This window comes from Chenopodium quinoa, unplaced genomic scaffold, assembly GCF_001683475.1.
Source record: "Chenopodium quinoa cultivar QQ74 unplaced genomic scaffold, ASM168347v1, whole genome shotgun sequence".
Lineage (NCBI taxonomy): Eukaryota > Viridiplantae > Streptophyta > Magnoliopsida > Caryophyllales > Amaranthaceae > Chenopodium > Chenopodium quinoa.
In genome coordinates, this window is record NW_018743863.1 from 1,606,747 (window position 1) to 1,625,563 (window position 18,817).

Below are 18,817 nucleotides of genomic sequence, written 5' to 3' on the forward strand. Positions count from 1 at the left end.
ATTTAGCCAATATGCAAATTAATAATGGATTTGACAAATGGGAGTTGGAAAAATAAATTAACCATCCAATGATAAAATTTTCCAACTTTCATACTTGTGTAAAATACCAAGATTACATCTTCCAATATGAAGATTAATCAAAATTTTACTCACAAGTATTTGAACTTCATGGATTTTAATCAACCAAACATGAAAAATCCAAACTTTGTTCAATATGGAATTTAGGGTTAGAGTTCCAATCATTTAAACCTTTAAAGATTAGAACTTTAACATACTTGGGAACTTAAAATTACACATTCACACATTATTGCAATTAATTTGCAAAATCGTGAAAAATCAAGTTTATGTGAAAAAGGCATATCAACTCAAGCACTAATTAAAACTCCATAATTATGCTCAAGGATAATTAAAATAGCAGTAGATTAGGGATGCAATAATGCACTTAATCTAACCTTGTAATGCTTGCATTAATCAAGGCTTAAAAAGATTTAAAATTTTCGTCGAAAAAAGAAAAAACCCCAAAAACTTGGGTTTCTGGTTCGAATTTGGCTTATGGACAGATCTTAATAGGGTTGAATCTGTTTCCGAATGTCAATTCCACCCAAAAATCACTATTTTTGAGCCAAAATTTGGATTCAACAGCCAAATCGATAAAAATACGAGTTTTAAAATTAATTAAAACGAGCTTCTAATCTAATTAGAAACGTAAAACCAGAAATTAAATCTTACTTTAAAACACCTTAATTAATAAATAATTGCAAAAATTAAAAGGAGCGTGGCTCCGATACCACTGTTGGCCTTCGTAGTGACCCACACTACGTGGAAAGAAACCCGCCAAGACCCGCCCCCATAATAAATCAATTAACAAGCAAAACATAATTAAAACACAAGAAAGGATAAAAGATTATACCTTTGACGCGTGCTTCGCTCAACTATGAGCTCTTACTTGAACCCCAAAAATACGAGGTCTCCAACAGGATCGTACCCTCGTACCCGACCCGAGCGTCCTAAGTCTCCAAGGTTAGTCGAGACCCGGACAAATAAAACTATGGGTTTTACGAATCAAGGTTTACTCAAATCAAGAGTTGCCTTTTAATTCCACTCAAGGTTGTGTCTTTCCCAATACCCATGCCTTTGGTATTTATAGGGAAAGGCACCCTTGATTTCCAATCTCCCATTAATGTGGGAGAGTTGGTAAATTCAACAATTTATTTAATTCCAAATTAAATAAATAATTAAATCAATCACAATGCAACAAGTGTCAAGGGGAGAGAGAGAGTTAGGTGAGGACCAAAGGCTTGGGGGGGGACCATTGCCTTGATCCCCAAGCCATTGCTCCAAGCAATGGTCCCCTCATCCAAAACAGCCTCAAGCAAGGGCTGCTTGGCTGGCGGCCAGCTAGCACGCCAGCTAGCAGTGCCAGCTAGCCCAGCCAGCAGCCTCGCGTCCCAGCCAGCATATGCGTGCTGGCGCTAGGCGATGCTTACACTACTACAAAAAGCGTGCTTTTGAGACGCTTTTAAGCCTTTTCTTCGACACAGAAAAGCGTCGCAAAAATCTTTCTAGACGCTTTTAAAAAGCGTCGAGAAAAAGTGAGTCGAGAATTTTGCTGACATCAAAAAGCGTCGCGAATCTCGACGCTTTATTTTGTACAGATTTTTATACAAAGCGTCGCAATTTCCAACAGTTGGCGCACTTTCTTAACTTTGGCGACACCTTTTGTGGTCAAGAATCTTAAAATTGATGACGCTTTTTTATGTCCAGATTTTCATATATATGATATCTGACATTTTGGCGATGCTTTTTCATGTCCATATTTTCTAATTTGGGGACGCTTTTTCTTGTCAATATCCTGTAAATAAATATCTAGAATACCAAAATAAGATACAGTATTTTATTCACCGACGATTATTTCTAGCATTCTAATATTACCAAAACAAAAAGATACACGTACAACAAGATTATGCCAAATATTTTTTATTTCATATAAATATATTATAGCATATGTACAATATCTCATAGTAATGAGTTTTCTATTACAATAGATATAATTCCAACTTATACTTCATTCGTGACTAGTTGTAGTGCAACAAATTACAAATCACTGATTGAAAAGTTTAAATAGCTAAGATATATCTTTCTTCCATCCTTGAAATATTGCAGTGTTAGTTGTCAGCCCTTTTCTACCGTTTCTTAGTATATAATCTTTTTGATCCTGCAAACACATTTCAGCATATGCATCAATCAATACATCAACAAGCAAATCTTAATACAATAGTAAATCAAAATTACTAACTATACAGAGAATATAATCTCTGAAAAATATTTTCCACCTAATAATTTAAGCAAACCAAAATCACAACCAACTTTCATAACTAATTATGGAGTAAAGATCATACCAAAAGTATCAAGGCATACATACACTCAGAAGACAAGACATCATTTGCCAAATTCTAAAGTTTTGATTTCTGCAATGAATATTAATAATAGATGAATATGCAGAGCCCTGATAAAAAGAGAGAGAGGATGGTGATGTACCTTTTTTCTTCTTGCCATTCTCGTTACACGTCTAGTCGAAAGCCACAATTATGGTTTCTTAAGCTGCTTGCAGGGGGGTAAAATAAAGTTCAGATTGTGACAAAATGCTCAGCAATCCAAAGAGGAAAAAACAGCCATTAACCTTTTAAACTTTCTTTGGAGAATATATACCTTATCGTAGTATACCACTGTACATGTATACAGGAACCAATATTCAGCTTGGTATCTCTTGTGCATGCCCAAATTAGATACCAGAATATATATTCGTAAAGAAATCTTACTCAACTTGTGCATTCCCAAATTATGTCTTAAAACACGTAGTATGGTTTTCAAATTCTTCATTCTACTTTTTTAGATGCTAAAGATTTAAAACTAAAGGAATTACTAGACAAGGCAACGATATGTTGCAAACCTTCATAAATATTAGAGTTCAGACAACTTATGTACTCTAGGAAAACATAAATAAAATTCAATAAAAATATGAGAGAGAAAGATAGAAACATAAAACGGGGAAACGAGTATCAAGCTCCTTCCTTATATATGGATTCTTCAGAATTTTCTCGTCAACCTTAAGGCCGAGAACAGCTGCCCAAAGTATTGAAAGAGGGAATAAGAGAGAGAAATAGAAAGAGGGAATAAGAGAGAGAAATGACCAGAATTTTTATAAGTTCTAAGAATCACATCAGCAAGATGGCATGATGAAGTATTTAGAGAAATTGATAAACAAAATTGCAGACTCTATCTTTCCTTTGAAATTCTAAGAAAAAGGCGAGGAAGAAAATCAAACTTAGTTGAAAAAATAATTATATATTAGACATATATGAAGAGGTTTATATCCTCCATTATCTTCCTTTTCTACTCATGAAAATGTCCATAGAATGAATCTTCAGCAAGGAGGCAATATAGTATATATGCATTTTATTTTGGTAAAAATGCATTGGGACAAGAAATGCATTAAGACTTTCCACTACAAGGATTAAGAACTTGATAAACAAATATTACCAATCAATAATACCGGAAGTTGATAGAGACATGATACAAATACAATACCATCGTACCACTCAACAGCAAGGATAATTAAGAACTTGATAAAAAAAAACAAATATTTATAAAACAATAGTAAGAAAAACAAAGCTCATTGAACATGGTATCACAATACTAATAGCAACCTTACTTAAAACCATTTAGTGCTATCAATAGCAAATACAGAACACACCTTAATTTTGTAATTTTGAACTTCTAATTATCTCATTACTTTTCTAGCTATAATGGATTAATAATTCTCATGTTTTGAGTAAAATTACCGTAGCTCATGTCTCTATTTCATATTGAGGAGCAGTATACTCTATTTCATACTGAGGACCAATATACTCCGTCAAGATCAGATGTGCTTAATTAGCATCCAACTGCATTGCCCTGCCAACAACTTCATAACATTATCATCAAATTCATTTAAAACCAGTGTGAAAACATTAAACCAATCAATATCTCACCATTAGTTCGATACAAGCTCTTCTTTCCAGGAGTTTCTTTCAGCTCCACAATATAATCTTTACCCCATTAACCATTCGACTCTTATCCAATAAGAGTAATTTGATTTTTTTTTTTTTTACTCTAATAAACAAAGAATTTCAATGTCAAGTTTTTAATACCATAATAAAAAAGATTTTAACTTTTGGAATCCAATAGAGTTTCAATTAAAGAAATAGTAGTTCAACAAGATCTATGACCTAGGGTTTTGAAACGAAAAAAATTGGGTAATTGCAACTTGCAAGTATCAATAAAACTCACACAAAAATTGAAAGAAGTACTATTAGAAGTTAAAATCAAAAAAGAGTGATGTAAAAATTTAACCTGTGAGGAGAACAAGAGCAATAGCTGTCGCATATCAATTTTTAATGGAAACCATCATATCTGAGAGGAAGACAGTTATTTTCGGCAAAATATATCAATTATTGTGATAGAATGATGAGAGACGCAAGGAGAAATAAGATCTGAATCTAAGCCATGACTCCATGAATCTGTGTAAAATTCAGATCGAATGAAAGGAAAAAACAATAGTTAGGGTTAAGAATATGACGAAAGGGGGGTTTTATGACATTGGGCAGTATTTTGATCTGTGGGTTCACCTGATTCAGTTCACGTGCGGGGCACATGTTAGTGTTCTCGACGCTAAAAACAATCTAAAATTACTTTAGACACTAAAAAGCGTCGACGAAACGCGGATATCATAATTTAATGTTGACGCCCAAGCCCTAGCGTCGAAGCAACAGCGTCGAAAAACTGCTCCTTTTGTAGTAGTGTTATGCTGCTGGTACGTGCCAGTGCTAGGCGCTGCTAGCTGCTAGCGCTGGCCCTTGCCTCTCTCGCCATCGCACACGCACTGCCCCTTTCGCACTTCCCAACATGCGTGCTGCTAGCGAGCAACGCATGTTGGGCATCGCCTCGCCAGCCACACGCACAAGCATGCGAAGCTTGGTGCTGTGATGCTGCGATGGCTTGCGATGGCCCCTAGGCATAAGCACACGCACACAAGGCCCAACATGGTGCTGCTGTGTGAGGCTGCTGCTGCGATGGTGCCTACGCACACATACACGCACAAGGGTGTTGTGCTTGGTGTGTGGCCTGCGATGGTGCGAGGCATGCACGCACATGCGCCAGTGCCCAGCACTGCGATGGCTGTGCTTGGTGCGTATGGCCTGCGATGGTGCCTAGCACCCAGGCACGCATGCTGCGATGCAGTGCCATGCGAAGGCACGCATATGCGCAGCCATGCTGCTGCGATGGTGCCTAGGCTTGCGCCTAGCACGCATGGCGCGCCTAGGCTTGCGATGAGCTAGCCTAGCCTAGCTACGGCTATGCTCGTACTTGTTGATTGTGATTTTGCGACGCTCGGTCTCGACGCCCTAGGCTCGATATCCGACGTCTATATTCATAAAACTTCGTCGACTCATTAAATCCTTCGGATTAATTCGTCGTCTCGGATCGGTTGTTCGATTGGGTTCGACCCGAAGGGTTCAGTTAAGATTAAGCTGTAATATTAATTGTACCTTAATATTACTGATCGGAAGTGGCCTCCATTAGGCATTCCGATCACTTAACCTTACTGAAGAATTAGCTCTGTAATAATTCTGAACCCTATATCAGAGTAATACACTTTTTGGAAGGACACCATTCCTTTCACTTATTGAATGCTTCCAAGCATCTATCATCAAATTAAACTCGACATATTTTTAGAGAACATCGTTGAGGGGCTTTTCAATGAGAGAAAAGTCTTTGATGAACCTCCTATAGAACCCTGCATGCCCTAAGAACGATCTCACACTCTTCACATTAACCAAAGGTGGTAGCTTTTCAATGATTTCAATCTTTTCTTTGTCCACCTCAATACCCCTATGTGAGATCTTATGGTCAGGGACTATTCCTTCCTCAACCATGAAAAGGCACTTTTCCCAATTCAAGACCAAGTTTACCTTTTCAATACGAGCCAAACATCTACCAAGATTTGCATGACAATTTTCAAAGGAAGTACCGCCCACCAAGAAGTCATCCATAAAGACCTCCATCTCTTCCTCCAACATATCTCCAAAACTGCACATCATAAAATGTTGGAAGGTGGCGAGAGCATTGCAAAGCCTAAAAGGCATTCTCCTATAAGAAAAAGTTCTATATGGGCAAGTAAAAAATGTTTTCTCTTAGTCATCCGGGTGAATGAGAATTCTGAAGAACCCGGAGTAATCGTCAAGAAAGCAATAATACTAATACCTAGTTAGTCGCTCAAGCATTTGGTCTATAGAAGGAAGGGAAAATGATCCTTCTTTGTGGATGTGTTTAGACTTTTATAGTCTATGCACATCCGCCATCCCCTGACCGTTCTATTAGGAATGAGCTCACTTCTCTTATTCTCTACTACAGTCATACCTCCCTTCTTTGGCACAACATGCACCGGTGAAACCCACCTTGAGCTCAAGATGGGGAAGATGATTCTCGCATCAAGGAGATTGGTGATTTCCTTCTTCATTACCTCCTCCATTTGAGGGTGTAGTTTTCGTTGCCTTTCAATGCACCGTGAGGCACCATCCTCAAGAGTAATATGGTGCATTCATAAGGCGGGGCTTATACCCTTGAGATCATCAATGGTATAGCCTATTGCACCTTGGTGTTTTCTCAGCACACCACATAACTCTTGAGCTTGGTTCTCTTTCAAGGAGGAGCTAAAAATCACGGAAAAAGTCAAGTTAGGGCCTAAGAATTCATAACTAAGGTTTGATGGTAGAGGTTTGAGCTCTACCATTGAAACACCTTTACCTTCCTTTGTTGTGGCCACTTCTAATGCTTCTTGGCTTGTGATTCTCATGCAAACTTGCTCATCAACTTCCTCTATGCTTCCATCTAGCATGTCTTCGTACAATTCCATCTCCTTGCTTGGGATACCTATCCATCCCTTATTCAACAGGACATTCTCAAGAGCATCGTTAGAAGTGAGAAAGTGCTCATGCATAGAAGTCACAACTTGATCTAGAGAATTGATCATCATGAAATTTTCTAATGATGAACATGGATATTTCATGCTATCATTCATATCAAATTCAATGACCTCATCTCCAACTTTAAGTGGTATCTTAGCACTCTTCACATCAATCAAAACACCCGAAGTAGCAAGAAAAGGTCTGCCAAGTATTATTGAAATGTTAGCATCTTCATCCATTTCAAGAACCACAAAAACAACCAGAATCACAAACTTTCCTACCCTCAAAGGAACATCCTCTACCTTACCCTTTGGAAACTTAATCGAACGATCGGCCAATTGCAAGGTAATGTTGGTAGGCAAAAGTTCCTCTAGCTCAAGTCTTTGATAAACCGAATATGGTATAAGGCTAACACTAGCTCCTAGATCACACAAGGCATTATCAATTTGCATCGTATAAATGGAACAAGGGATAGAAAAGTTTCCCGGATCTTTCACTTAGGTGGCATTTTGTTCATGATGATAGCACTATAATTCTCGGTGAGGTTCAACATTTCAACCACATCACAAGTCCTTTTCCCACTCAAAATGCCCTTGAGAAATTTATCATAGTTTGGCATTTGGTTGATAACATTGATGAAGGGAAGGAAAAGATGAAGTTGCTTAAGCATCTCAATGAACTTCCCAAATTGCTCATCCATTTATGCCTTAAAAACTTTCGAGTGTAGGGAAGCTTAGGTTTCACAAATTTTTCTCTTCCTTCTTCTCACAAGGTTTCTCAACCACTATATCACTCAAGGATTCACCATCTCCCTCATATTTAACCAAAATCTCATTGGAGCTCTCCTTAGCCTTACTCTTCCTAGGCAAACTATCCTCAAGAACCTTACCCCTCCTTATGACAATAGTATTGACGGATCTTTTAGGGTTTAGGTCTTGGGGAGGTAAAGAAGAGGGGCTTGCTTGGTCTTTCAAAGCTTTGGCTAGTTGGGAGATTTGGTCCTCAAGCATTTTGTTGTGGGTCATCATCTCATTGAACTTTTTATCACTAACCACCATGTGAGTGTTTAAGAACTTGGTTTGATTTTCAATGTTCTCTTCCAAATTAGACCTAGAAGAAGAGGGTGGTTCTTAGGAATCATCACCTTGAGCTTGGGTCTTCGGAACAATATCGGGAGGAGGGTCTCTTTGAGAATTGTTTTGAAAATTGCCCTTATTTTGATTTTTCTAATTACCTCTAGCTTGGTTTTGGTTACCATATCCTTAGTTTTGATTTCCAAAATTTCGGTTATGATTACCAAAGTCTTGGTTTTGATTTTGGCCACTATAACATTTGTTGTTATAGTTACCTCGGAAACCTTGGTTTCCTTGGTTCCTATAACCACCACCTTGGTTATAATTGTTAAAATTACCTTGGTTGTGGTAATTCTTATTACCTTGACCTCTTTGATTATCAGACCGTGATCAACTGTTACTAGACGCATAGTTCACATGCTCATTCTCGTTACCATTAAAGTCATCATATACATCCGAAAAAGAGTGAGTGCATCTAGATGCATCATGATCATAAGAACCACACACATCACAAAACAAGCATCCACTAGGCATGTTATTAGAAGAGGAAGGAGGAGTAGGGTTAGAAGATATACCTCTCCCCTTGAATTGGGAGGGAAGAATTGGAGCTTATGAGGTAGAACTCTCCAACTTGACCTTAATCGAAGACATCTCTTTCCCAAAGTTTGAGACTTGAGAAGTGAGGTTGTTGATGGCATTAAGGTGATCGATGGAATATACTGCACTTCCTTTACTTGGAGATTCTCTCTCCCCATCTTGCCAATCCATGTCATGCCTAACCACGTCCTCAATAATGTCCACCACCTCTTCTTCCGTTCGATTCATAATAGGGCCACTGGCCCCCGCATCTAAGCACGACTTGCCTTATGGACTTAATCCTCCATAGAAGATTTTGATGATTTGATAGGTTGGGATTCCATGATGAGGGCATTCTCTTTGGTACTCTTTATACCTTTCCCAAGCCTCATAAAGTCTCTCATTAGGTTTTTGCTGAAGCTTTGGATAAGAGCTCTAGATTTTGCCGTCTTCTTTTGTCGATAGAACTGAGACAAGAACTCCTTGGTGACCTCGTCCCATGTCCTCAATGAATTGGCCTTCACCTCCTTATCCAACCACTCCAAGGCCCTTCCAATGAGTGAAAAGGGAAAGAGCTTCAAGCGAATGAACTCTTGGCTCTCACACCTTTGACTTTTATTGTGCTGTAATATTTCTCAAATTCCTTGAGATTATTTTAGGGGGCTCTCATGCTTAGCTCCGCTAATTTTCCCTCTCTCGATCAAAGTGATCATAGCCGGTCGAATTTCAAAATTGTTGGCGGGTGTTGTAGGTGGTGCAATCCCACTCTCAAACCTATATGCACCGGGAATCCCTAACTCTTTCAAAGCAACCCTTGGATTGTCTCCCATGCTTTCTTTTTCAAATTCTTGTTGTACCTCTTGTCTTGATGGATTGGGGCTCAAAGATTTTGAAGCAACTCGTCTTCTGTAGATTGTTCTTTTAATTTCCGGATCAAAAGGAACAAGTGAACGAGCACGAGTATTATGCATGCAAAACTCAATAAAAAAGATTAGTAACACAGCTACAAGTGTAGCCTAAAGAGATTTTTTTTTTTTTTGTTTTTTCAAACTATGCAATTCCCCGGCAACGGCACCATTTGACAAGGGTTAAAACTATGTCGTTAACTAGCTTACTTAGGTCAACTAAATTTATGATCAAACCTTCACCTAGTATAGGGGTAAGTCCAAATCGATCCTCGGAGAATGGGTGGAAGGTAACTATAGTTTCGTGTTAAGCTACCTCGAAGCAATGATAAGTAGTGTAGTGTGAACTAAACTAGTTAAACAAACAAGAAATTTAGAAAGAATTAATCACAAAGGTGCTAGGGATTAGGTTCCATATATGATTATGATAGAGGTACCAAATTGGGGGTAAATCGAAGCAATGAGTGTTGCAAGGAGTAATGGTATATGCAATCAAGGAGTTCAAAAGGCTATCTAGACTAATTGTCAGGCTAGGTTTCCAGTATGAATGAAAAACTAGTAGAATCACAATTGAAACAAATTGAAAATTGACAAACTCAAATTAAGTGGTCATGTCATCAAGATCAACAATGCATTCAAGTTTAGCAATCTAGGTTGATCAATCCTATCAAACTAAACATATGCATAAATCCACCAATCAATTTAATCACAACAATCTATTGATCAAAATCCCCAAATTAGCAACAATCTATCAATCACACATGCTTCCCCAACACCCTAGCTAAGAAATCTACTAATTTATTATTATGAATTGAAGAAACAAAACAAAACTATTATGAATTGAAGAAACAAAACAAAACTAATCATCATCATCATCATCATAATTGTAAATGTTATAAAAAATCTAACAATTAAGCTAATCAAGTTTAAACAAGCAAAATCAAATCAAAATTTCATCAGCAACAAAATTTAAATGCAAAGATTGAAAGCAAGAAGAAAAAGAAATCTTACAAACTTGAAGATTATAAGAAAAATTAGCTTGAATTGAAGAATTAAATGTTGAAATCTACACTTTCTCTCTAATTATCTTCTCTAATCTCTTTCTAAAAATGCTAAAAATGAAGCCTACCCAAAAATAGAAGGTCCGTACATATTTATAGTTACAAGAGAAAAAGAAGAAAAACGAGCAAAATCGCAAAACAGGGCTGCTCGGGCAAGCTCATCTGCTCGACCAAGCATATCATCATGCCAGAGAATACCCTCTTTTGGCTCGAGTAATGCTTGGCCGAGCAGCCTGCTTATATGCCCGAGCTACTACTTGCACGGGGGGTTGCTTGGTGCGGAGGGCTGCTCGGGCATGATAAGCCACTCGGCCGAGCAACTTTTGTGTTCCCTGCACATAAGCAAATCCATCTTCTCAAATGCTTGAGCATGCATTCTTGCCCAAGCAACCTTACATTGACTTCTAACTTGGTTTGCTTGCTCTATAACATCCCGAATTCAGTTTTGTTGACTTCTAAAGCTCGTATTGGGCTTCCTCCTTTACATTTGAACCTCGGAAAATCATGACACACCTACAAAACAGGTTAAACCAAACGGAAAGCGAGAGAATAGCAAAGAAATGCATAAAAAGGATAATAAAACCGATAAAAACAAGCATTTCTCTGTGCTAATACACAAGCACGCAATGCAAGCATTATTACCTAAAAACACGATATATAAGGCTAAAAACAAGCATAAAACTACGAAGAAAACTACCCTCTGAGTGCCATAAATGACACTCACCAAGAAGATGTCTAATTTTCACAGCCACATAGGTGAGTCCTAGAACGTGTCTCTATTGCAAAAGGACTCATTAAGAGCTTTAGTGCTAAACCTCACAATAATTAATGGTGGATATTACAAAATCCATTAAAAGTTTAAACACTCAATCTCATATAAACATAACAATCATTATCGCTATAGGAACTACGACAAATGTAATGTATCACATGGCCTTGAGTCCTATTCCCCTTGATGATTCTTCAACTTGTTTTCTTGCTAACCCTTTAGTCAAAGGATCCGCCAAGTTCTTTTCGGACCTTACATAGCTTAATGCAATAACTCCATGAAAAATTGTCTCACAACTTTGTGTCTTATACACATATGTCTCTTTTTACCGTTGTAGTTGTTGTTTTTGGCAACTCCAATGGCTGCTTGAGAGTCACAATGTATGGACACCGGAGATGAAGGCTTCCCCCCACAATGGTATGTCGGCCAGGAGATTCCTAAGCCACTCCGCTTCATGACCTGCCAACTCAAGAGCAATGAATTCAGATTCGATGGTGGAGCAAGCTAAACATGGTTGTTTTGATGACTTCCATGAAATAGCACCTCCACCCAAAACAAAAACATACTCGCTAGTAGAGACAACTTCATCATTAATTAGAATTACAATAGCCTTCTAAAACATTAGGAAAGCTATTAAAATGCAAGCATACCTCCATAGTACTTTGAGGTACCTTAGTAGCAGATGAAGAGCAACCCAATGATCTTGACAAGGATTGTAAGTATATCTACTAAGTCTATTTACTGCATAGGCAATGTAGGGTCGTGTATGATTCATCAAAAAAATAACACTACCAATCACCCTTGCGTACAGAGCTCTTGAGATACACTAGAACCTTTGTTTTTTCCTAACTTCATGTTGGCATCATATGGCACCTTGCTAGGAACAAAATCAAAAGAATAAAATTTCTTTAGAATTTTTTCTACATAGTGCGATTGACTCATGGAAAAATCATTCTCCTTTTTTCTTAGACGAATTCCAAGAATAACATCGGCTTCTTCCATGTCCTTCATTTCAAACTTAGTAGAAAGCATAGCCTTGGCATCATTCACCACATCAAGGTTAGTACCAACAATAAGCATATCATCAACATATAAAAAATTTAAAACACATGATGATCCAAACTCCTAGAGTATAAACAAGAATCTGATGAATTAGCAACAAAGGCACAACTCTTAAGAATACTATTTAACTTTTCAAACCATTTCTTAGGATCTTGTTTAAGACCATAAAGAGACTTCCTAAGCCTACACACTTTGTGTTCTTTCCCTTTCACCACAAAAACTTCCGGTTAGGTCATACAAATTTCTTCATTTCAAGGTCTCCATTAAGAAAAGTTGTTTTGACATTCATTTGATGAACCACTAAGTCTTAAATAGCCGCTAAAGCTATTAAGGTTCTAATGGTGGTAATCTTAGTCACGGGAGAATATGTATCAAAGAAATCAATACCTTCTTTTTGGGTGAAACTTGTAATGCCAAGTCTAGCTTTGAACTTTTCTATGGTCCCATCAAGTCTAAGTTTGTTCTTGTATATCCACTTGCAACTTATGGGTTTGGAACCCTTAGGCAAGTCACAAATATCCCAAATGTGATTGGACATTATGGAGTCTAGTTCACATTTAATGGCCTCTTTTCGAAAACTAGCATCTATGGATCTCATTGCCTCAATATAAGCTTAGGATCTTCTTCTAAGAGAAACAAAGACAAAACAAGCTCACTCAAAGAATCCACATCAAAGTCTTCTACCATACAATAAGTCCAAAAATCCGGTCTAAAGGAAGACTCTACACTAGGTCTCTTTCTTCTCCTAAGTTAAACTTCTACTACTTTAGTAGAGGAAGAGGGAAGACTAGAGCTAGGCATAGAATCAGCAATAGGAATACCAACACTTGACACATGACCATAAATATTAACATTAGAAGACAAGGAATTATTCATAGGAAAAATATGCTAAAAAAATACTGTATCTCTAGCCTCACAAATAGACTTATCACTTAATAACATGAGCCTATAAGCTGCACTATAATGAGCATACCCAATGAATACACAATCAAAAGTTTTAGACCCAATAGTGGATTTTTTAAAATTTGGAAAAGCCACCTTAGCCAAACACCCCCACACTTTCAAAATTAATCCGAAAAAGCCACCTTATCCAATCATCCTCACACTTTCAAAATTTTTAAATTTGGACTATATACCTTCCAAAGTTCATATGGGATTTTATCCAACTTCTTATGGGGCAATAAATTGAGTACATAACAAGCAGAAAGAACCGCCTCTCCCCACAAGTTATAAGACAAACCGGAACTAAGAAGCATGGCATTCGTAGTCTCTTTTAAAGATTTATTTTTCCTTTCAGCAATACGATTAGATTAGGGTGTGTAAGGTGCACTTAACTCATATATGATACCATTAGTCTCACAAAATTTTCTTAAAGAACCTTTACCATACTCACCACCTCTATCAGTTCTAACTCTTTTGATTTTTACATCTAATTAATTTTCAACATCGGCTTTATACTTTAAAAATGAACTTTCGACTTCATCTTTTGTTTTAAGAAAATAAACTTTGATGTTGTTGGGTTTCGTAGCGTCCAACACTACGCGGAAGAGAAACACGCCCAAGACCCGCCCACTAAATAAAGCAACTAAGCATGCAATCACATGATTAAACAACAAAAAAAGAGAGAAGGAAATGACATTCTTACCCTCGATGCGTGCTTCGCTCCTATAGAGCTCGGATTTCAAATCCTTAGCTCCGCAAGTGCGAGAGCCACCGACGGAGTCCACCCTTGAGACCCGACCCAAACGGCCTCTACGCCGAAGGTTAGTCCGGGACCAAGAAAAGACTAGAGTATAACGAACATAAAGGTTATCTCACCTATAGGGAGATGGCTTATTGAGTTCAACTCAAGTGGTTTTTCCTAAACCAAAAACTTGGGAATTTATAGGGAAAGGAGACTAGATGTCCCTTCTCCCATTAATGTGGGTGAATTGCATTTTTCCACCAATTTATTTTAATCAAAAACAAATTAAAATGCAAAGAAACTCCAAGTGGCAAAGGGTGAGCAAGAGTAAGTGAGGACAACTTGACGGGGGACCAAAATCCCCTTGCTCCCCAAGCAACCCTCAAGATTCGGTCCCCACACCACACCGTGAGCTGTCACCTTGAGCATGGCTGGCGCCTATCACCAAGGTTGGGCTTGGTGGCCAGCCTGCCTAGGCACACATGCAGCAAGCACGCTACTCATGTATTGCGAGCTGCTTGCTGCTGCTGCTTGTGCGTTGCGGGTGCGAGTGATATAACAGCACGCATAGCCCATAGCATAAGCACGCATAGCGTGGTGCTACGCTAGCAAGCACGCACAACACGCTGCGATGGCTGGTGCTGCTTGGCTAGCAAGCACGTACAACTCACACACACGCACACACAGCACGCTACTGCGATGCGTGTGCTGTGCGAGTTCGCTGCTTGGTGCGAAGTTGCGAAGAGCTAGGCGCTAGGCCCTAGCTTGCTAGAAAGCACGCATAGAAAGTATATGCAAAACACCATGCTTGCGATGCTCATGCTAAGAACAGCTTAGTTGCGGCTATGTGTGTAGTTGGGTGCGATGTTCACCACGCTAGCATGCATGTGGTTGGTGCCCTCGCCTAGCCTAGCACTCGCATGGCTAGGCTAATGCGAGGCTACGACTTAGCACGTGCTTTTATTCAACGTCTCGTCGAATTCTAAATTCGGCTCGACTTGCGACGCTCGGTTCGACGCTCTAAGCTTGATATCCGACGTCTTTGTTCGTAATACTCTAATGACTCATTTCATCCTTCAGATTAATTTGTTGCCTCGGATTGGTTACTCGATTGGGGTATGACCCAAAAGGTTCAGTTAAGATTAAGCTGTAATATTAATTATACATTAATATTATTGATCGGAAGTGGCCTCCACCTAGGCGTTCCGATCACTTGACCTCACTGAAGAATTAGCTTTCTAATAATTCTGAACCCTCTATCAGAATAATACACTTGTTGGAAGGACACCATTCCTTTCAATCTCCCACTTGGCCTTCCGGACAAGTGTGCATTTAGTGTATAACCCATTTCCTATGTCGCTTAATGTCTCTTCATGAACTATAAGGTAAGATTCTTCATCATCCTTATTACGTCCTAAAGTTTTTCTCAATTCCTGAGTTCGACAATTAATAAGCAGATGATTTCTAAAATCCATCTGAGCACGGCCATGCATTCTCACAGTCTCGCTCTTCGAGAGGCCTTGTAAGCAACAAAGACATGTTCCCTATTGTTAGTAGGGGGACATTCCAGTCTTGCATTGTTAGCTTCCCTTACTAAGAGGACCTAGCTGCCCGAGTAATACCTGTGCTAATTATTTATGACCATTATGTTCTCGTAGCACAAGAAACGGTGCTATAAATCATACTACACACTAATCTCAAGTGGTCATTAATCGTCCATCATTTAAATGACCTTGATTAGGGATAATTTTTTATTGAAATATTCAATGTTCACTTAACAGGTGTTTCTTTATCCAAGACATTGTCTTAATACCCTATTTTGAATATTCTAAGAAATCGAATGGACTCATTATCTAATTCTAAACCACAATTAAATAGTTTGTGGAATTTATTTGTAAAAATGATTATTCCACTATGAAACCTTTGCAACGTTTCATCTAATGATAAATGGTTTTCCCCAAATGTTTCAAGAGGATTGAATTCTCATTTAAGGCACTTGTAAAGTCCTTTGAGTATTCTTGATCAATCATTCTCATGAAGCCCTTCTAAAGTCTTCGGAGATTCTCAGTTTAAATTTGTTGCTAATCTCAATGGTCATCGAGTTTATTTCCTCCCACTTGTCGTTTTGGAAATGTGTTACTTTTTCTAGAAAGACACCCCTTAGAGAAACAAATACTATGTTCTCAATTAGGTTGTGGAAGTAATGCCCGTAGCTCACTTGAATACTTACAAAGAGACATGTATATTGTCTTTGGGTAAAAGTTCGTTGTGAAACAAATAGTTAGCTCCTTCTCAAGCTACCTTAGCCTTTATAGCCCTCATTGAGCCACTTAACTCCCACTGAGCCAATGAACTCCCACTGAGCTAAGAGCCATAGACATATACTTGAAAACACACTAGAAACTATTTCTATCCATAACTGAATATGGTGTTCTTTCTTAGCTTCAACAATTTTTGTTTAGTGTAACACTAGTCATTTGTGCAAATCTTTAAGAACTTTATAGGAAGGGATGTGATCCATCATCATTTGAGTCATTTCTAAATGGCATCGAGGTCTCCGTCAAGACATACTATATTCTTTGTGGAGCTCATTATGAAATTTTAATTTCATAAGTTTGATATGATCACTCTTGGCTCAAGCAAACATCGGTCGATCAAATCTAGACGTTTTGATATCTTGCCAAGTCGATTTTATACTTCACTGAACATTTGAGCTACTCAAGGTCTAGTTTGTTCACATTTGATGATTGTAGCCACATTCTTTCAAATTCTTGTGAGACGTTGAAGTAATGGAATCCTCTTTAGATTTTGGAGTCAATTGTCTATGCCAAGCGCAATAGTTTCTTTCTTTATCGATTTCAACAAGTAAGACTTGCTTGTCTTAGAACGATTCTGAATCGATCAATTATCAAGTGTCTATCTAATAGAGCCTTGAGTACCTTCTTGTCGATGTGACATTACTAAAGATGTTTGGAACACAAATCATGTCCATGACTTGAACCTTGTGAGTTTTCATGTTAGGGAAATGTTTGTTTATAATCCAGCATTTTTTACTCATGGCTTTAGACAACCATGTCATTGAAATAAAAATCGCAACTATTACTCTTTTACTTTGAATGTGAGTCTTTTCGTGTGTAAACAGATCGTTTGCTGATTATGGAACGTAATAACCATTATTCGTTCCAGCCTTGGCTCAAAAAGACTTTAAACAAAACAAATGACCTTACAACTGATGTAGCACTACTTGCTTCATTCTAAGCTTGTATGTCAATGACTTAGCTTGTCTTCAGTGGTTTGAGGTCACTTTCAAAGTTGAACACTCAAGCAGTATCCAATACTTGTGAAGATAACGAATTGCTAAGTTGAACATAATACCATGAACTCATGGGTAGAAAAGGAATCTTATTCCTTTCCTTTATTCCTTGTTTCCTATATTTCTTATCATACACCATCTCATAACTTTAAGAACCATTTCTTTAAGTGCCTTGACTTTTACACTTTGTTAGGCATAATTAAGCATCATATGCGCCATGAAATAAAGTTCCATCTTTGCCTTCAATTTGTACTTGAATTGCTACATCAATGAGTCCTACTCATTTGTGTATGATGCGAAAAGATACGTTGATTGTCAACTATTGACAATTTGAGTTTTCCAACTCAATATTTCATGTTCATCAAAACTAGCCAGTATTTTGAATACAGGACATCCAACCGTCCTTTCGGACTTAAGTCATAAAAGTCAATTATGAGAGGTTGTATTTAGAAATGCCTTTCCATTCTTTGAGAATTATTCTCAAACGATTTCCTTTACCAATCATTGAAAATAATATAATTTGATTTAGAATTCTACAAATATAAGTGCAAAGTATAACCATTTATCAAGTTCATAACATAATGAGTTCGAAATTCAAAGCATACATGCAAACTTTCAATCATATTACGCGTCTTATCCACGCATTAAAATTTTTGTCCCTTTTAGGCGAGAATAAAACAATTCTAAGATCCCAAAAATCAAAAAGTGATTAAGCATGCTTTAGCTTGTCTTAACACTTAATATTTTAAGGTAAGCAATCTAATTGCTAATAGCTCTGAGCTACTCTTGGTTCGATAAAACGTCGCATCTAATGCTTCCTTGACATTTTATCTCCATTTCCACGACATCTAAGGACTCCTTACTGATATCGTTGAGCTTAACCAAGACAACTTGTATACCTAGTATACCTTACGTTCCTAGGGAAGTGGTGATGCCTAGCTTTAGTGTAGCCCATCACCACGCGCATTAGTTCGGTAAGTGTTGTTCTTGGAATGGCAAATTTAGCTTAATATTATAGGGACCTAGGGTTTCTATAATGGTTGATTTAAGTGAACTTAATTAATCATCGCAACATTTGAAACCCTTAACATGCATCTATCATACCATTCAATCATATATAAACACAATTATATATATATAACAAAGGTAAAAGATGCATTTGGCAACTAGCATGACCCCTTGAGTCTTCATTTCTCCATGGGTCTTTAATGCAACTTCTTGGCTTGTCTTCTTAAAAACGCCGTCTTCGAGACATCTCAACAAATATGCAACTACTATTTACTATAACTAGGATTAATCTAAATATTAAGGTACAAAAATACGCAACGGTACGCAGACCGTATTTAGATTTACAAAAATACATAACG

General features: G+C 37.8%; 1 long non-coding RNA gene across 5 annotated transcripts; it reads right to left on the reverse strand.

The window, feature by feature from the left end:
• Positions 1–1,970: 1,970 nt before the first annotated feature.
• On the reverse strand, positions 1,971–4,634 carry LOC110686511. 5 transcript variants are annotated; one of them, XR_002504230.1, is made up of 3 exons: positions 4,032–4,634; positions 3,843–3,954; positions 1,971–3,123 (listed from the first exon to the last, which is right to left on the reverse strand). It is a non-coding gene; the product is annotated as an uncharacterized LOC110686511 (long non-coding RNA). The 5 variants fall into 5 exon arrangements; XR_002504231.1 differs by having other exon boundaries at positions 1,971–2,215; positions 2,539–3,954; XR_002504232.1 differs by having other exon boundaries at positions 1,971–2,468; positions 2,539–3,954.
• Positions 4,635–18,817: the final 14,183 nt, after the last annotated feature.